At 44.8% G+C, this 21,565-nt stretch overlaps 1 pseudogene; it reads right to left on the bottom strand.

Moving 5' to 3' along the window:
- Positions 1-1,611: 1,611 nt before the first annotated feature.
- Positions 1,612-6,537, bottom strand: LOC148400127 (uncharacterized; annotated as a pseudogene).
- Positions 6,538-21,565: the final 15,028 nt, after the last annotated feature.

Genomic DNA, 21,565 nt, shown 5'->3' with positions numbered 1-21,565 from the left:
CGGCAGAGTCCGGAACGTTGTCACTCAACCAGGTCTCGGTGAACACGAGCACACAGCAATTCCGCACCGTCCGGTTCGTAGACCTCAGCAGGCAAACGTAATCCATTTTGTTGTCCAGCGATCGAACATTCGCCAGAAGAATGGAGGGCACCGCCGGTCGCGCTGGGTTGGCCGCCAGCCTGGCCCGGACGCCTCCGCGCTTGCCCCTCTTCTGCCTCCTCGCACACCGTTTCCGACGGCACCCAACCGGGGGAGGAATAGCGGGTGAGGTCGGCGACGTTTCAGGACGTAGCAGTCTGAGCGCCTTTAATGTCGACGCTTCAAAGTCCAGAACGCCGCAAAACCCACTTCTGCCGATGTCAAGCAGAACCTGCCTGCTGTACTTGTAGCACGATAAAGCACGACGAGACGAACACACAAGACTGTCGGACGAACACTCATTAGACGAACAAATCACCGTACTGAGGGGACAGAGAGTGGCCGCTGCGTGTGCACGCGCCGCCATCTTGAAAGGATGGATTCCTCCTGGATACCAGCCACCACCAGCACCTGTTCTGCCTCTGCTGCTCTCTCGGCTGTATGATACTGCCTTGGTGGCTGAGCCTAGAGAGGAACTGGAGAGAAGGGCAGAGGAAGTGCTGGAAAGGATGTCATGCTCAGCAGAAGCTTCTGAGAATGCTGCTTGCCCCACAAGGAAGCAGGGTGCCTCCAGACTGTCGCACAAAGTGCGGGCGGGTAGAGTGACGGCATCCAATTTCAAAGCTGTGGTGGCGAAAAATGTGGATGCACCAAGTCAGTGGTGCATTCAACATGCACTACTGAGCCATCCCCACTTCGCACACCAGCTATAAGCTGGGGGCGACAGAAAGAGGAGACAGCACTTTCTGAATACAAAGCCACAGTGGAGAAGAGCCCCAGGCATGTGGTGTTGGGTAAGACCGGCCTTGTAGTGTCTACTGAGGTGCCGCTGTGATTGTTGTGGGGACGGGGTGGTGGAGGTGAAGTGCCCTTACAAAGCCAGAGACTCATCCCTGGATGAGTTCCTGAACGACCCAGCATGCTGTCTGGCAGTAGGTTCAGATGGGCGGCCTCACCTGAAGGTGACTCATGAGTATCACTATCAGTTGCAGCTTCAGATGTATGTGTGCAACCGCCTCTACTGCGACTTTGTCGTGTATACTGAAAGGTTTCTCTTGGTGGTGAGAGTGGCACAGGACCGAGCTTATGTAGAGCAGCATCTGTCAAAGGTAGCGACCTTCATGGTGAAGGTCGCTCTGCCTCAGATGCTCGCTCATGTGTTCACAAAGCGATGAGAACGATCATGATGCAGGTCACGTGTGTCATGTTGGTCATGTATGTCAAGCATGTGTGTTCCAGTGTCTCTGAAATGCTGTTTTTGATTGCAATCAAATGTATGCAAATACATAGTTGTATTACGTTCATTTTGGCTTCACTTGTAGATTATTTTACTAGTTCTTTTATCACAGACAAACCATGCAAATACATTTACAAGTACACACATACACATACAAGTACCGTCAAACCCAGCTGCGCCTGGAAAACGGACTTTAAACCGATGATGATGACACATACGCCTCTTTTACTGGCCATTTACTCGCCCCACTGTGGGACGACAGATGGACACATATTACAAAGAGCAACACGCACTGTGACGATCATATCCACCTTATCCTGCGCACTTCTGATCAATGCCAGTGGTATTGTGCCCTCCGGAATCACAGATTTCTGCCGAAGCAGGCCAATGACCCTCTCCACATGAATCCTCACATGCGACACCTTCTTACTTTGCTCCACAGCCCTTCCCTGCAGCTGCTTCTTACCCCTAGTGAACTCTGGCATAACTCCCTCTCCATATCTGATGCCAGCAGAGGTTTGCACTGTGAATCCTCTATCTGCTAGGACCTGGTCACCCAGTAAAAGAGGAGGCCACTTTTCCTCTGTGATCTGCTTGTCTGAAGCACGCCCTCCATAGCCTAAACTAATGAAACTGATGCTGCCCTGCGGTGTTATTGCACCAAGGTATTTCACAGTGTAATTTTGTTTGTAGTTGAGAGGAAGAACGAGCATTGAAGTCGGCACTTCGTTCTATTGAGATTTCAAAACAATCCATGACAGCCACACACTTAGGAAAAGTGGTTTTAAAGACTTCTGGCATGCTATTCCTAAGCCCATCCCGGTCTGGCCACTTGATGAGCCAAGCCAGCCTATCATACGCAACATCTAGCCATTTACAAAATATCCTTGAGACAATTGTACTAAGTTCATTTTGTTTTTCCTTGTTTTAATCACTTCACTGGTTTCTTTTATATCAAACAAATTGTTTTAGGTTCTTTACCTGACATGTTTCGGCGTCAAATCTGACAGGTGAGCCACGCCTTCATCCATCATCCATCAGCAGAGAAAGACGTGTCACTATCACATCTGTGACACTCTAATGAAGGCGGAAGAAACCGCCGAAACATGTCAGGTAAAGAACCTAAAACAATTTGTTTGATATAAAAGAAACCAGTGAAGTGATTAAAACAAGGAAAAACAAGATGAACTTAGTACAATTATTACGAAGAAGTTATGGAGAGAACTGCGTCAAGGAATTTCGCCTCCTCGAAAAGCTGACGAAAAAACGAGCCCACTACAGGAACCACCTGAGGTTCAATCTACGCTGCCGAGACGAAGAGGTAACGCCGGCCAGCCTGACAATCAAGAACCCAATCCCGACCAGGAATGCGGAAAGGATTATCAGAAGAGTGCGGATGACTCTGGTCAAAGAACGGATACGCTGCACAACCAACAAACTCAACAACATCAACGATGAACTACAGCGGCTGACGGAACAATTCAAACACCGGTATGCCCTGGACAACAACACAGAAACAACACTACACAGACATTTAGATAATATACACGAACAGGAATTCGCTGCCACAAAAAAGCGACACATCGGGAAATTGGACAGACTCATCGCACAAAAGAAGGCACAACCGGACCACACACATATCAACGATAAATTGATTCACAATATGTCACGCCACAAACTCACCCAGGCAGAACGCAGCATACTAGCAAAAGGACTCAACTACGCAATCACACCCAAAAACATACCCGTCGATGATTTCATTTTAGCCACGGAGTTGGCATGCGAAAAAATACATAACCCAGGACAAAAAGCAGCACTACGCAATGAAGTTGCAGGTATTTTAAAAACGGCTAAATCACCACCCAGTAACATTACAAAACAGGAAGTAAACGCAATGATCACACTAGCAAAAAATAAAGACATTACAATCCTCCCAGCGGACAAAGGTAGAACAACAGTAATTATAGACACAGACACTTACGAAGAATCAATGCAACAGTTACTACAGGATGACACTTACGAAGTAGTACAAAAAGACCCAACAGAAGACAAGAAAAACAAACTCAAAGCATTACTCAAGCCACTACTCATTGAAAATAAAATAAACAGGCATACAATCACTTAATAACTGTCAGGCACGGGACAAGGCAAAGGACTCGGATGCAGAGTCGTTTCTTTCTTGGATTTATTCCAGCAAGCACACTGATCCAAAGTACAAATCAAAACGCCTCTTGCGAGGGAAAACACGTGGCTAAAAGTACAAACAGAAGGCGTCGCACTGAGGCGAGATAAAAGGCTAAAAGTACAAATCAAAACGCCTCTTACGAGGGAAAACACGTGGCAAAAAGTACAAACAAAAGGCGTCGCACTGAGGCGAGACAAAAAGGCTATGGGAATCACAGTACTAACAAAAGCGTCGCTCGGTGGCGAGACAAAGAGGAGGGGTCTTACTGAGAGCTCGGACATCAAGGAATCGCTGGTGGTCGGGACGAGGCAAGACACACTGGCACAGGACAAGGGGAAGACGCGGACTAAATACACACAAAAGGGCGTGGACACAGGTGCTGACCATTATTGTCAATTACACAGGTGCACACAATCGGGATCAGGGAAGACAAGACAACCAACACCGAGGAAGGAAACACGAACTGAAACGGAAGGGATGACAAAATAAAACCGGAAGTAAAATTACGACATCGACGAGACAGAAACCCGGAAAATTAAACGCGACCGCATGACAATACCCACAGCAAACATCATCCCCAGAATCTATGGCACACCAAAAATTCATAAACCAGATACACCTCTCCGCCCCATCGTAGACAGCATAGGGGCAGTCACATACAACCTTTCAAAAGCACTCACAGAAATAATAAAACCACTACTAGGACTCACGGATCGACACTGCAAAAACTCAAAACAACTCGCCACAGAACTCACACACGTAAAGGTACAGAAAGATGAAATGCTCATATCACACGACGTCATTTCACTCTTCACAAAAACACCCACACATGCCACCATACACATAGTACATGACAGACTATCAGCAGACAGGACACTTAAGAAACGCACAAACCTAACAGCACAGGACATCACCCAACTACTCCACTTCATCGCCACCTCCACATACTTTCATTACAGAAACACAATTTACAGGCAAAAAGAGGGATTCCCCATGGGAGCCCCTCTTTCTGCCATCATGTGCAATTTTTTTATGGAAGATCTGGAACAAAAGACACTCTTAACAGCTCCGGACACATACAAACCCACGCTATGGAGACGCTACGTCAATGACATTCTAGAAAAAACAAAAACAGGACATACACAACACCTCACAGACCATCTCAACACCATAGACACCACCGGTAACATCAAATTCACCCATGAAGAAGAAACAGACCGAGCCATAGCGTTTCTAGACATCAACATACACCACACAGACAACGGAGACATAAAAATAAAAGTACACAGAAAACCCACACACACCGACCAATACCTCCTCTGGACATCAGAACTATACATAAACTGTCAGTTGTCAGAACACTATACGAACGCACAACAATAATCACGGATCCGGAGGACATAGCACAGGAAAACAATACATACAACATGCACTCAAAAAATGTCAGTATCCACAATGGGCAATAACCAAAGGTGCAGAACAGGTAAAAAACAAAAGATACAAAACACAGGGGAAAAGAAAGAAACAAATACGGAAACAAGAACCCAGCGGAATGGTGATTTTGCCGTATGTGAGAGGAATTACGGAATGCATCAAAAGAGTCATGAATAAACACAACATAACCACACCTATCAAACCACATACAACACTCCGTCAAATACTGGTCCACCCAAAAGACAAAGTCAACCCGGAAAACAAATGCAATTCCATATACGAAATTCCATGCAAATCATGCAATAAATCATACATCGGGGAGACAGGGAGGAACTTCATCACAAGAAAAATAGAACACAAGAAGGAGTGTGAGAAGGAGACGGCAACAAGACAAACAAGAGCAATAAAACTACAAGCAGAACAGGAGCACTACAAGTCAGCCATAACCGATCACTGTAAAAGAGAAAACCACATCATGGACTGGGAAAAGGCCAGAGTCATCCGCACTGAAGAAAATAAACATCAGCGTTGGATCAGGGAGGCCATTGAGATCCGCAAGCGGGGCCCGAGGACCACCAACAGGGATGAGGGAGCCTATATGCTCTCTACAACCTGGAACAGCATTCTGGAGAGGTGAATGGACAGCAGAGGGCGTGACTCACCTGTCAAATCTGACAGGTGAGCCACGCCTTCATCATCATCCATCAGCTGATAAAGACGCGTCACTATCACATCTGTGACACTCTGATGAAGGCAGAAGAAACCGCCGAAACATGTCATGTAAAGAACCTAAAACAATTTGTTTGATATAAAAGAAACCAGTGAAGTGATCCTTGAGACAGGTGACTGGGAGATGTTGAAACGGTATCCAAGGTCCAGCATGAACAGGTTCAGTCGAAGCTTCATGAGAAAAATGATCATTTGCTGGAAGGGAGAAAGAACATTCCGAACGGAGCGCTGTACATAAGGAAGGAGGAAGCTGAACAAGTGCATGAGTGTCGCATAGTTGGGGAGACCAGTGTAGAATATGACTGCCTTATCATCATTCTCAAATGTGTGCTGATCTAGCAGACACGTCTTATTCTTCAGTGCCTCCACCTCAGCTCGGAGAGCATCAATCTCTGCTTCTTTTTCATTGATGTGCCTCACTTCCACATCCGTCTGTGTTGACACACCTGGCTCGCCATCCGGTTCAACATCTGGGAAGACATAAAAATGTTAATAGTTGACATATTAAACTACTATGTAGTATGTACTAACATGTTTACTTGATGTTGATGTCCATTCAAATAATAGAAGGAAGATCAATTATGAAAAATGAGTTCTTTTTATGTGTAGAGCAAAAAATGAAAATGCATCAAAACAGTTATGTTCAAGATTCATATAGAATGGTATATTTACTACATTCTGATGTGATGCTTTCACTTGCATCCTGCGCCGGTGTCCTCCTTACATCGAGTCTCTCGGCGCGTTTGTGGCAGTGCAGTGATGCCTCCTTCCTCTTCTTCTTCTCAGAAGATGTGAACAAGAACAAAGTTGGCATGTAGGCAGGATGAAGAGGGTCATCACTCTTTGCACCTGAAATAGTATATTTTGTTTTTCAGACAAGCTTGATGTAAAAATGGAAAGTGGTGGATCCAGTTTGGTGTTTCAGGTGGGGCCGAACTGATCTTTGGGTGTATCTGCCAGTGACAATGGATGAATCTGACTTATAATTGTAGATATGTGAACAATCTAATTATTAGAAACTAGCAATTGGACAAACATACTATAATGAAACTGTGTAATTATGCATTCCTTAGGTCATGGCCGAGTAGCAGCAAGAAAAAGTGAATATCCAAGCAATACCTCACAGATGAATGTTGACGTCAATAAAACAAGATTACGTACCTCCCACAAAGTGATTTGAGCAGATGTACGAATAAATAGTTGGCTTCCAAAAACTTGGAGCTGTTGCGGCCATGTTCCGCCCTACAAAGCGCCGCCACCCAGCTACCCTTTCTGGTCTGGTCCGCAGGGAACCGATATAACTTCTTGGTGTCGCTCTTTTGGAAGTGATAGGCACACCCTATGACACAACAACTCTTCACCATTGTTTAAGTTGCCTACGTAACAACTTGCCACGATGTGCCACCTATACAATGCTAAAAAAAAAAAACGTTGGCCGGTCTGTGACGTCACGTGCATATCCTCCATTGGTTGGCAGCCATTTGTCAGGCATACAAACGATTCACACTCACACTAATACATACATACATGCAATTTAGAAAGCGCAATAGGCATACCACCCATGTTTTTGAAATGTGGGAGGAAACCGGAGTTCCTGGAGGAAATTCACGCAGGCATGGGGAGAACATGCTAGCTCCATACAGGAAGGCTGGAGTGGGAATCAAACAACAACAACCTCTGCGCTGTGAGGTGGACATGGTAACCAACCACTGTGCCGCCCCTCCCCATTGTCATTGTGTTATAAATGTTCAACCGTGTCCTGCTTAATTTAGTCCATTTGATTCAGTATGGTAATGATTAGTATCCACAAGAGATCTCTTCGACCCTGCTCTAAATGTATTGCTATTTATTTATAAATTTATTTACAAGTAGACTAGACCACCGGTCTTAGACTCGTGGACCGCGGGCCAACTGCCTTCTCTGGGACGATAATTTGCGGCCCTGTTTTAATATGAAAGCTTAACGTTAGTGCGGCCCGGAAGATTGATATGAATGACACTTGTTGTGTGCGGAGCTGAATGAACCAATCATTGAGAAGTATATGGCTCTAGAGGGCAGAACATCGGCCGGGCTGTCCAGTGCCTCGCTCACTTATTCATGTATTCCTCCAGTCAGCTACACGGAGGAGAAGCCGTGAAGCCGCTCGGAGAGCAATCAGAGAGCGAAAGTGCGCATGCGCCACAGCCCCGCGCAACTGAAAGTTAAAGTTAAACCTGATACCTACTCCAAGTGGAATCACATCCCGGGCGCGGCACCGCTGCTGCCCACTGCTCCCATCGGGGATGGGTTAAATGCAGAGACAAATTTCACCGCACCCAGTTGTGTGTGTGACAATCATTGGGACTTTATATCACAGAGCCCTGTAGTGTTTTGTACTCACGCTAGGTACAAAATGTATAAGGACGACGACATGGAAAACTAATCTTTAATTGAAGACTGCGGGAGCAGGAAAACATGCTGCATTCAGTAAGGCGTATGCTTCCAACAGCCAGCTACGTCACAACGTGCTGCGTAATCCTAATGCTATGGACCAATCAGGACAAGACATTTGGTAGATACCCAATAAGATAGGCTAAAGTTACTGGACTGGCAGTATGGACATATTCTAAGAGAATATTACAAGCCCCAAAGATGTCTCTCTCAAAACCTGCAGTCAAGAGTAAAGTCTGGGATGAGCTCAGTCAATTTGCAACGAAAAAGTTGCGGTTCACAAGGAATAAAATTTGAAACCTCATTATACGGACTGGACATGCTGAGGAGTACAAAAAATACCAGGAAGATGAGAGAGCCAACCAGGTTGCCAGTCTTAAAACACGTCTACTGAGGCAACGAGATTTTTTTAAGAAAGCAACCAAAGAGAATAATGCAGCAATCGAAGCTAGCTAAGTCATTAGTGAGATGATTCCTAAAGCAGGAAAGCCATTCACAGAATTTGTCAAAAAGTTGTCAAGTGGCATGGTGGTACAAGATGGTGTAAAATTGGGTATCGAATTTGGCCCAGGCACATTGGCTATCCCAAAACATATAGTAGTTCCAAAATTTCACCAGGAGATGGTGTTAAAGCTTGACATAGGGGTGACCTGATGGAAACTAACAAATCTAATGAATTAAATTGTTAGCAATTGGGAGAACACGACCTGTTCAAACACGTAGCAACGCACAATTTTGGAATATGAGTTTGCTATGCCATACTTTTAAGATGTAACAGCTTGAGCAATATCAATATATATGTTAAAGGTAGAAGAACCCATTATTATGGTTAAGTATGATTATGCGTTAAGATTGATCTTTACTAGACAAGATATATGTTATTGATGTTGCAATGTTTTGTCCAACCTGTATTTAACATTGGTGTTCCAACCGTACCTGAATGTATCAAGTTGAGAGGAGACATTAAGGGCTAATAGTGAAAGAATGAGCAAAACAGGAAACAGCTGCATCCGGTGGCGGAATACAGTCATGTGCAGTAGTTGCTGCTTTGAGCATGGTTGCCAAGACAACCAGTGGTTTCCAGCTAACCTAGACAGGGATCAGCTAAGGAACATTCTCAAAACTTCCAGACACTTCCAGAAAGGCCACCTCACGTGTCGGTGAGGTAATTCCGATGTGGTAATGCCGGAAGCCTATAAATATGTTGTCCTGACACAGAGCAAGGCAGTTCTTCCTAGTCAGGGCGATGGCCGTGACACTGCCCGGAGTACAGAACAGCGTTTAGACAAAGATGGATTTTTCATTCTTTTTGAGATTGGACCAAAATCTACTAAGATGAATTTCCAGAATCTTCGAATTGGACTTTGTCAAATTTTACGCTTCGAATTGGACTTTGTCAAATTTTAAGCTTCGAATTGGACTTTGTCAAATTTTAAGCTTCAAGGAAGGCAGAGGAGACAGCCGCTTCGGGCAGAAAGGGGAAGACGCCAATGTTACGGCGTTGGCTAAGCATGGCCAGATCATTCCTAATTTTTAAACAGAATTCGGATTTTGGAACAAAGGAGAGCCGATCACTCGACTTGTTCAACCAAATTGGATTTTAGACCTTTTGTCTCCTCTTTTGTTCTGAGACGGGTGAGTGGAATTCATTGTTGTAATTTCGACTTGTAATTCTTTTTCTTTTGATTATTCATTAAATTTCTTCTTAATCCTTAATTCGGTTATCGATTATTTCGTATTAACTATGGTGAGCATGGTTTTATATGCAGTAATTAGAACTTTAAATTTTCTTTATTTCCCTATCATAGTCATTCTTTCAATCCGTTCAATTCTTTTTAAAGTGAAGACAGCTTTAATCCTTAACATCAGGAATTGTCAGATCTGGTTAGAAGTAGTTATCTTGAGCTCAGCTGCGGCGAGTGCGCTCTAGTAAATCAACGAATCCCTTCGGTCTTACCAAAGACAGATAAATTTATCCGAGCGATAACAAATGCTTCAAATCAAAAAAGGGGAAGGAGGCACTGGTAAAAAGGGCGTGGTCATCTTGATTCCGGGCCTCAAGTGCTTACTCTGCACCGGTTTCAGAGTGACTTTAAAGGAATTGGCGTCCTAAAAAGAATAAATTAATTCTGTCCGAATTGATATCTTAGAGGCGTTTAGACTCGGACGAATCTTTCCCCGCCCCGACCAGGAAACTCTCGTCTTCCTATAAGGGCTGCGTTACAGCAGCGGGGTCGAAGGGGAGTTTAACCCTTGAAACGGAGGGTCGGGTCACTTACGGTCGATAAGTGCGGATTTGTCAAAGTGCATACTGCAGGCTGCACAAATTGTTTATCCAGAAAAGAAAGGTCAGTTTAACAACATCAGCCTTTCTGACAACACTGTGGCAGAGTACATTTCTGACCTGTCAAGTGACATGTATGATCAACTGTGTGAGAAAGCAGAATGTTTATATATATGTGACTCTTGATGAGACCACAGACATCACAGACACTGCCCAGCTGGCAATAAATGTCTGTGGTGTTGATGACAATTTTGAAGTGATGAAGGAGTTGCTCACGTTAATTTCAATGCATGGCCAGACCATCGCTAAGGAAATATTTCACCAGCGGTGTGATGCCATTGAGAATGACGGTTTGCCATTTGTTGGAATAACAACCGATTAATGACAGGGAGGAAGAAAGGACTGGTAGCACTTGTTAAAAAAAAAAAAAAACTGGAAGAGGAGGATGTGGAGGCGGCCATATGTAGCTCTGCACTGCATTATCAATCAGCAGGCCCTTTGCAGCAGATGCCTGAAGTTTGACAATTGATGTCTGTCACTGTGAAATGCATCAACCAAATTAGATCCAGGGGCTTAAAACACGGAAGGTTCCGTGTTGTTTTAGAGGAAATGGAGTCAGAATATGGGAATGTCCTCCTTCACTGAGGTACGTTCGCTCAGCAGGGGAAACGTATTGAAGAGATTTTTTGAGTTGAGAGCAAAAGTAAAATACTTCATAGAGAAGGACAGGGGTGGCTGTTCCTGTGCTAAGTGATCCCAAATGCCCGATGGGCTTAGCTTATCTTGTTGATATCACATATGAGCTTAATGTACTGAACAAGAAGCTACAAGGCCAGGGGCAACTTGTCATTGCTGCCTATGACAACGTGAACCAGAAAAGCTTGGGCAATTTTTGAGAGGGTTGACCCCCAGCTTCTCTGAAATTTCCTGAATGTTCAAGCGGACCATTTACCATTTTGAGAGCACATACTTGTGTGAGAAGCTCTTCTCCACCTTGAACTTCAATAAGTCCAAGTACAGGTCCAGACTTACTGATGAGCATCTTCAAGCCCTACTGAGGGTCTCCACTGCTTCCTCCCTCAAGCCAAATGTGGCTTGGCTGTGTAAGAAGAAATGCTGCCAGGTCTCTAGCAGCAAGAAGTAGGCAAGAGAAACCATGTTCAGAACAGTTCATGTTCAATGTTCCATTCATGTTCAGAAAGTTAAAGGTTAAAGAATTGTTTATACAGACATTTGAAACTGAATAAAAATAATTAGTTTTCTGCAGTCAGTCAGTCAGTCAATATGTGGTTTCTTCAGTCATCTGTATCTGCTGTATGATCATTATTATTATTTTATTTACTTATTACTGATTTATTTCTTTTGTATTCATTTTTTAATTTATTTATTTAATTCATTCTTTTGTGTTAAAAATAAAGATATTTGAGAACATTGGAATATTTTATCAACACTTTTCTTGTGTAAATCCTGATGCGGCCCAGCCTCACCCAGACTCTGCCTCCAGCAGCCCCCAGGTAAATTTAGTTTGAGACCCCTGATATTGGAATAATATAATAGTCTAACGCACACAGGGCCTATATTGAGGATTGACTACCTTTTTACTTTTGGTAAAGCTTTAAATAGGGTATGACATTGCTATCATGGACCTTTCCGACCACAGTCTAGTAACTAGTAACTTTTTTCATGGCATGAGCAGCTCAAGTTCTTTCGTTAAGAGCCAAATCGACTGCCTTTAACTTAAAACCGCCATCATGTGCATTTCTTGTGTCCCCCATAATGAGGGTTTGTGTATAAATCTTTCTTACTTCAGTAATGTCCGTCTTGATCTCGATCTGTCTCTTCTTTGTGTGAATTATATGGCACTATTTGCCTGGCGGATGGACATGCGATCAACACACCATTCTTCTCCCCAGTGACCGTGTCACATATCCCTCCACCCAGCAAAGCGGTGCCGCACAACAGCGGTCCACAGCCTTTTTATGAGTATATAAGTATATTAGTCATCACAAAAATCACAAAAAGTCCATAGATACGCCGCACCGCACAGCAAGCCGCAGGGTTCCAAACTTGAGCAAAAAGTAGCGGCTTATAGTTCGGAAATTACGGTATTATGGTGAAAGTATTAAATGTAGTCACTTCCGCAATTTCTAATTACAGGTCTGATAATGGTGTGGCTATGTTAGCTGGCTAACTGCATTAGCCAGATGTGTCTGATAAATCATCACAATATTTACATTAGACAATCACAATGTTATTGTAATTCGATGTTGCTTTTTTACCAGGAGACATCTTGTTTTGTGGATATGAGAACTAATTTATATTTTTTCCTATTTTGCCTATCTTCAGATCACTCCCCTTTTGCTCAGGATCTTACCCGGACCATAGGCAAGATGATTGCAAAAGACTTGCAACCCACATCAGTGGTGGAAGATGAAGGGTTCCGGTTCTTAATGAAGAAGGTGGTTCCTCGCTATCAAATTCCAAGCAGACATCTGTCATTTCAAAACTGTATGAGCATGAGCAGGAGAAGTTGAAAAGATCAATAGACAATATAAACAGTGTAGTGTTGACGAGTGACATGTAGACCTCTAGAATAAACTGACTGTGACACAACACTTCATTGATGAGAACTGGCAGATGCAGTCATGCAATATTACAACAACACATGTGATTATTCAGTACACTGCAGACAATATTGCTGAAATTCTCCTAAAAATAACCAATGACTGGGGCATTGCTGGAAAAATCCATGCTGTTGTTACAGACAATGGAATAAACATGGTTGCTGCTATAAAAAAAAAAAATTGGCAAGAATCATCTTCTGTTACTGTTTTGGTCCTAACGAGCATTCGTTCATTTTGGTTAACCCTTGTGTTTTCCCCTGAGCTATTTGCGACAGCTATTGGCCATTTTGGTCATGACATGTTAGCGAGTGTATTTCCGGCTCTCTTCCCGTTTCGAACGAGAGCTTAGTTAGATGACACGATGCAATATTGGGATAAGGAAATGTACACACTGGTAGTGCTAGTGTAGTCAATCTATTCTGTTTTGTTTGTGTAAAATATTATTTGGGAAATTGTTTGAAAGACAATATAAGCAAAAACATATTTGTATTTCTGTTTAGTTTTACAGCTTTCTGTTTTGCACATTGCTGTGAAATAAAGAACAGGAAAAATCAGAGGATCATTCTCCTCACCTAGCTGTTTACACATGCTGGATAGCGGAATACCTACATGTTTGGTGAGGCCAGTATAGTAAAACAGCAGACCCTCACCTGTCAAGAAGACAGAACGCCAGCTGATAGTATAAAATCAGCTTTGCCCATCAAGACAACGCCACTAACCCAGGCACACCAAGCCATCACGTCATCTGCCCAGAGGTGTCCCCTGCTTTATAAGCCATGGATTATCCAACTGAAACGCCACATTCTCCTGGTAAGACCGAACCGGACATCGGGAAATGGGAGGTGAGAGCAACGATATCGGCATCAGGCTCTGTCCGTTCAACATCTCTTTATGGATCAACACGCAACTCTCGTAAGAGCACAGTGGTAGCAACTGCTAAAGCTAAAGCCAAGGCAGCAAGAACCAAGGCAGCCTTTTCTGAAAGGGAAATGGCACTTAAACTTCAACAGGCTGAATCAGAATTACGAGCTGCCAAAGCAGAAGCTGAGTTAGAGGTGTTCAGTGTAGAAAAGAAATGGAGTCTGCAATAGCCGAAGCGGCAGTGAAGCCGAATTAGAAGATGACGACACTGTTGGGGAACCATGGTCAGAAATGAATCTAAGCCACCAGCGTGTCCTCAAATGCAGCCAGCTAGGACACCATCCGCCATGCATCCAGTGACACAGTCCGCCATGCATACAGTGACACCATCCGCCACGCATCCTGTGACATTGTCCACCCTGCATCCAGTGACATTGCCTGCACAGCCGCCAACACGCCCACCAGCACAGTCCCGGGGACCGACACCACCACCAAGACAACTTTTTCTGCCACCACAGCCAGCTCAACAGCCACGTCAGCCATTCATGGCACCTGCAGGTATGTGCCACATGCGACTCCAAGCCAGCAACCAATCATGGCAGGGAGAAGAATATGGGCTGCACACTCCTGCTCCAAATCTGGCTTGACCTCAGCACCCATCTGTCCAAGATGGTGTCGAGTTACTTAGTGGATAGGAGGATAAAAGATGGTGCGTGAGTGTGTATTGGATTTGGCCCAGACGACTAAGATGAAAATCCAAATTTCAAAGCTTGACATGGAGGACCTGAAGAAGGGGGCCTGAGTAGGGGTTACTTAAAAGTTAGTTCTTCAAAATTAACCATTGTTAAATTGGTAAAGGGGAATTTGTTGGTTGAACCAGTAAACCTCCATTCCCGTTCCAAATTTCACCAGAAGATGGTGCCAAAGTCAGATTGATCTAACGTAGTAAATTAATAGTTTAGAAAGTCATCGATTAGATGAAGACTTGTTCTTGTTTTGCTATAATATACTTTGAAACTGCTTGAATATTTTAATTTGCTAACTAGGGACTAACTAGCCCATGCTCATCGTTAGCTAATGAGAATGAGACATGTTAATCACAGTTAGCGTAAGCTGCAATATACTTTATTTCATTCTGCTTTGCAATACTGTATAGCAGCATCATAGCACTGATGTTTCATTTACACATGAATGTATTAAGAGTTGAGTAAGGACAAGGGGCTGACATTGATACCGTGGGTGGAAGACTGCAATCCCGCGCTTGAGCTTGACCTAGAGATCACCAGCTTGTCAAAATACGTTTTGAAGATGCCTGAGTGTTTTAACCTGCTAACTAAGAGAATCCACAATCATAGTTATGATTATGTGTTAAATTGACTATTGTGAAAGTATGTGTTATTGTTGTCACGATGTTTGATCAGTATCAAACATTTATGTAATATTGATGTTCCATTTACACATGAATGTATAAATGTGAGCGAAGACAAGGAGGCGGAAATAGTTAATGGTGATACTAAGTGGTGGAAGACTGAGATCCCACATATGAGCGTGACCTCGGTCACGTTCATCCAGTTGAAGCCTCAACAAAATGCTGTTTGACGGAACAGAAGTCAGAGAAAAAACATTTGCAAACGTCACGTTGATGGACAGTGGACAAGATTTGGGAGTGGGAAACAGGATGAAGCATCCCTGAGAAAATTGTTACTTCCGTGAGAACATGGTCACCTCATCTGGTTGAATCCGGTTGAGACCGGCCGAGATGCAGGTGCAGTCTATTCTGGAAGCCTTTGGGTCATCTGAGGCCAATGTATGATGTCATGGAAAAAAAAAAACTGGTATGTGACCAAGCAGGCATAGTACCCACGAACTGGACTGGTATAAAAGGTTCGTTCGGACAAAGAGCATCGCTCTCTCTCACCCGGTGGGCTCTCCCCGTCAGGGGTATGCCCCTGCGGCTACTGCCGTGGGTCGAGAACGCCGATTAGACAAAGATAGATTTCATTCTTTCTGAGATTAACCCAAGGTCCATTATGATGAATTTATACTATCTTCAAATTGGACTTAGTCAAATTTTAAGCTCAAAGACAGGCTAGGAGATGCAAACCTCGGTGCAGGAGAGAGGAGCCATTTTTAGGCCGTCGTCATCTCCATTCTTTAGGCCAGCCTGTTCTTTTAAACAGAATTCGGACTTTGGAACAAGGAGAACTGATCACTCGACTTTTCCACCAAACAGCATTTCAGACCTCTAGCCTCTTACCCTTTTTTACTATATGTTTGAGTTTTCAATCGAGAGAACTTCGAGACTGATTAATTTTTGCTCTGTTGAGAATGGTGAGTGGAAGTTATTGTTAGTTGTTCGAACAATTGACACTTGCGACGGCGGCGACGCGGAAAACGAGCCGGAGCCCTCGTAAAGCTGAGGCAGAGAGGGTTCCGTTCCGTTCCGTTCTGCCCTACCGTCAATTCATCTGGTGAATGTCCGCTCCCTGGCAAACAAGATGGACGAACTGCTGCTCCTCACTTCAAGGAACACGGACTTCAGCAGATCCGCCGCGCTGTGTTTTGTTGAAACGTGGCTTAGCGAACGAACCCCCCACCACGCCGTGGAGTTAGCTGGGTTTCGGCTAACGCGTGCATGTCGCAGCGCGGAGCTCTCCGGAAAATCAAAGGGAGGTGGTCTCTGTTTCTACATTAATGAACGTTGGTGTACTGATGTCATGGTGTTGAAAGAGTTTTGCAGCCCCTCCTAGAAACACTTTTCATAAACTGCCGGCCGTTCTATTCACCACGGGAGTTCTCCTCGATCGTCATGGCGGCTGTTTACATTCCACCACACGCACGTGCGAGTGAAGCCACGCAGATGCTGGCTGACCAGGTGACAGACATGGAGAAACTTCTACCAAATTCACTATTGCAGCGACACATTATCAGTAGGGTAAAACTAACCTGTCTCACCACGGTCTAAACCCAGCTCACGTTCCCTATTAGTGGGTGAACAATCCAACGCTTGGTGAATTCTGCTTCACAATGATAGGAAGAGCCGACATCGAAGGATCAAAAAGCGACGTCGCGATGAACGCTTGGCCGCCACAAGCCAGTTATCCCGGTGGTAACTTTTCTGACACCTCCTGCTTAAAACCCAAAAAGCTTCTGGTTGATCTTAACAGGGCGAACAGACACTGGACCTGTCAGGCAGGGAACAAGGCGGAGGACTCGGATGCAGAGTCTTTCTTTTCACGGATTTATTCCAACAAAAAGATGACCAAAAATACAACTCAAGGCGCCTCTTGCGAGGGAAACACGCGGCAAAAAGTCCAAACAAAAAGCGTCGCACCCGGGCGAGACAAAAAGGGCTATGGGGAACAAGGCACTAACAAAAAGCGTCGCTCGGTGGCGAGACAGAAAGAAGGAATCTTACTAGGAATTCGGACGTCAAGGAATCGCTGGTGGTCGGGACGAGGCAAGACACACTGGCACAAGACAAGGGGAAGACACGGACTAAATACACACAAAAGGTCTGGGACGCAGGTGCTGACAATTAGCGTCAACCACACAGGTGCACACAATCGGGATCAGGGAATACAAGACAACAGAAACAGAGGAAGGAACCACGAACTGAAACGGAAGGGATGACAAAATAAAACAGGAAGTGAAGTTACGACACAGACAAGACAGAAATCCGGAAAATAAACGTGACCGCATGACAGGACCACTGCTACACCGTAATTAAAGATGCATACCACTCTGTGGCTCGTGCAGCTTTAGGACTCTCGGACCACTGTCTAGTTCATCTGATCCCGGCCTACAGACAGAAACTAAAAACTTCTAAGCCTGTGGTGAGGACTGTAAGGAAGTGGACAGTGGAGTCAAGGCAGGACGTCCAAGCCTGCTTTGACTGCACCGATTGGAGAGTTTTTGAAGCTGCAACTTCAGACCTGCATGAACTCACTGACACTGTCACATCATACATCAGTTTTTGTGAGGATCTGTGTGTGCAGACTAAGATCATCTGCACGTACAACAACGACAAACCTTGGTTTACACCGAACCTCAGGAGGCTGCACAAAGTCAAGGAGGAGGCCTACAGGAGCGGTGACCGGGACCTGTTCAAGCAGACCAGAAACACACTGAACTGAGAGGTCAGGAAAGCCAGGAGGTGTTACGGGGAGAGCCTGGAGAGACACCTCTCTGCCAATCCTGATCCCTCAACAGTGTGGAAAGGTCTGCAGAGCATCACGGGCTTCAAGAAACGAACCCCCCTGTGGAGAGCCCAAGGCTTGCTAACCAGCTAAACAGGTTTGATCGGTCCTCCCACACAACGGGACCTCCTGCAGCACAATCTACATACTCACCTCCCCCCACAACTGCTCTGTCCACACCTCCATCACTGTGGTCACCGACTCTCTCTCTTGCAGATGCCGCGCCCGTACTCCAGATCCCCGAGGAGGAAGTGCGCCAGATTTTCCGGAGACAAAAGTTCAGGAAGGCACCGGGCCCAGACGGTGTGTCACCTTCCTGCTTGAAAGTCTGCGCTGAGCAGCTGGCGCCCACCTTGGCAAGGATCTTCAACCGTTCCCTGGAGCTGTGTGAGGTGCCCTCGTGCTTCAAGAGCTCCACCATCGTTCCAGTGGCCAAGAAGCCCGCCATCACTGGTCTGAATGACTATAGACCTGTTGCACTGACATCTGTGGTCATGAAATCTTTCGAGAGGTTAGTGCTGAACCACCTGAAGGATGTCACGAGCCCCCTGCTGGACCCCCTCCAGTTTGCCTACCGGGCAAACAGGTCGGTGGATGATGCGGTCAACATGGGACTGCACTACATCCTGCAACACCTGGACACCCCAGGAACGTACGCCAGGATCCTGTTTGTGGACTTCAGCTCGGCGTTCAACACCATTGCTCCTGACATCCTCCAACAGAAGCTCATCCAGCTCGCGGTGCCTGCCTCCACCTGTCAGTGGATCACCAGCTTCCTGACCAACAGGACACAGACACTGGACCACCTCGAAAGAATGAGGTACGACAGTGTATGTCCAAGATTGGAGAAGAATGTTCACAGGAAGGTCACATGGAGATAAAACCAGCAGGTGCCAGAGGGAGCCAGCCAAGGACTCGGCCAAAGATGATCGCCAAGGCCGAAAGACGGGATGGAAGACAACAGCCCCCACACACACAGAATCGCCCATAACCAGCACCCACTCCCATGGCGAACTTGCCCCACCCCAAAGACTCATCACCCATCAATCTCGGCCCACATTGTGCTGCTGAATATAAGCTGATCAAAGAACTTTGAACATTGCCTTTTCTGAATGGAGACTTTTTGCTCTTGAAGGGCCCAGCGCTGTATTGTACTTTCCTGAAAACAGAGCTTTCTGAACAAGAATTGTGATTGAACTCAACCAACTTGTGTGTTAGGGTTTTACAGAGTATCCTTATTGTATGATTATGTTGGAATGCAACCGGTAATGAATCCCATTCTATACAAGGTCGTAAAACACCCCCTGATATGTTTTGACTAGAGCACAAGGGCTTCCTATTCAGTCTACTCTTGCCCCCACTCTTTCTCTTAATAAATATGTCCTTGCAGTTGGGAGAGCTTCAGACTTCACTCCTTCAACGTGTGAACTCTCCACCTGCAGGTGTCTAAAAGAACTTGCTTGTCTCTCGTGTGGTTCTTGCGAAATAAGTTGGAGTGAGCAAATCTCTAACATTTTGGTGCCGAAACCCGGTGTTAGGGTTTTCAGGTTAGTTTGATCCTATGATTATGTTGGAATGTAACCTGTAATAATTAAACTCGCTTGTCCTGTCTTAACAAAAGTAGTAGAACAAAGTGCTAAGATCTTTTGAACTGATTGACTAGCTGCAGAGGAAGCAATCAAAGTTGTTTTGTTCACACAACATCGTGAAGGACCCCCTGCTGTGCTTTGATCAGCCAGGGGCTTCGGCCATTTGTCTACTCTGACCCCCACTCTCAACCCCCACTCTGTTTCTCTTAATAAATATCCCCTCGCAGGAACGAGGGTTCAGACTTCATTCTGGAGCGAGTGAACTCTCCACCTGCAGGTGTCCAAAAAGGACTTACTTGTCTCCCGTGTGGTTCTTGCAAAATAAGTTGAAGTGAGCAAATCTCTAACATTTTGGTGCCGAAACCCGGGATCCCTCATACCCGCTATCTGGCTGACGAAGGAGGACGTGCTGCATTGTCGACAAGCCAGTGTCCATTAGGAGGACCTGGAGAAGAAAGTCCTGGGAAGAGAATTCTTCGCTGGGCCAGCATCTTAGGTCTGCCTTCGTCTGACAGAGGTGGATTGACGGGACCTGGCAGTGCAACGAACCAGGTGACAAGTAAGTTAAAGGCCTGAAGTTGTGTTGTGTTGTTAAACGCGTAACACGTAGAGGTGCACGAGAGCCAGCTTGGGTTCGAGTCCCAGTGGAAGAAACAGGCTAAGAAAAGCAGAGCTTCTTTTTCGTTCATCGAAGAAGTGTGTAGACTCTTCTTTGTCTGTTTTTCCGAGCTGAGGGATCTGGCTTGGGTTAGAGTCCCAGTGGAAGGAACGTGCTAAGAAACACAGAGCTTCTTTTTTGTTAATCAAAGAAGGGCGTAGATTTTTCTTTGTATGTTTTTCCAAGCCAAAGAATAGCTTGGGTTCAAGTCCCAGTGGAAGAAACGGGCTAAGAAAAACAGAGCTTCTTTTTCTTAATTGAAGAAGGGCGTAGATTTTTTCTTTTGTCCATTTTTCCAAAGCTGTTTGGGAGGGTTTTGCACCCATCCCTGGATAGGCCTAAAAAAGCGCTGGAGTTTGTGTGATTGAGTGTGTGAATGGTAGGATAAATTGACTAAATAGCAGTTCTAGCGTTGATCCACGGCATTAATACAGGCTAGTAATTTGTTGAAAGGTCAATTTAAACCTGCATTGAGGATCCTCAAAGAAAAAAAAATTGAAAAAAAAAAAAATTGTAAAACCTTAAACTACTAAAATTAAGATGGGAAATAAGAACGGTAAATCTCTTGCTCTGCTCTTCTTTGAGATGAGAAGTTCATGGCGAGTAGATTTCTTAATTGTATGCAATACATGCTGAAGTAAAAGAATATGTATGGAATACAAGGAAATTTGAAATGTGGAAGAAGTAGTAGAAGTGCTAGAGTGTGGTTGAAATCTTCACAAAGAGATGAGAACGAATTCAAGAGACAAAAGCTAGAAAGATGAAAACTGATGAGGTCACAAGTGTTTGTCAGACCAGGAGACAATAAGGCCCCTGTGAGCGGGTGCAAGGCCGCAGCTCAAGCCGCGGCTCAAGCGAGGGGCAAGAGGAGTTTAATGATAATAATAATAATAATAATAATAAGGTGGCAAACTACAAATGACTAGAGATCAATTTGTGTTACACTAAATTAAAATATGCAAATCAAGTGGTAAAGAAATGCAACTTGCTTCTAGAAGATAAATAAATAAAATTAGAATGTGCTGTCCTCGTGTGCATGGGAGGGACCAGCTCATGATCGACCACAGGAAATGGCCAGCCTGTGACGAATCATTGTTGCTGAGACCTACCTTCCGCACACGAGAGCTGTGCATGTGTATGCGTATGTGTTAAAGTTAAAGTCCCAAATTGATGAAGATTGGCTAAACTTTTAGTATA

The sequence above is a fragment of the Syngnathus floridae genome, chromosome 3 (assembly GCF_059516105.1).
Source record: "Syngnathus floridae isolate MCC-2025c chromosome 3, RoL_Sflo_1.0, whole genome shotgun sequence".
Classification (NCBI taxonomy): Eukaryota; Metazoa; Chordata; class Actinopteri; order Syngnathiformes; family Syngnathidae; genus Syngnathus; species Syngnathus floridae.
The sequence above is the reverse complement of the archived record's forward strand: the minus strand, read 5'-3'. Positions and strand labels throughout refer to the sequence as shown.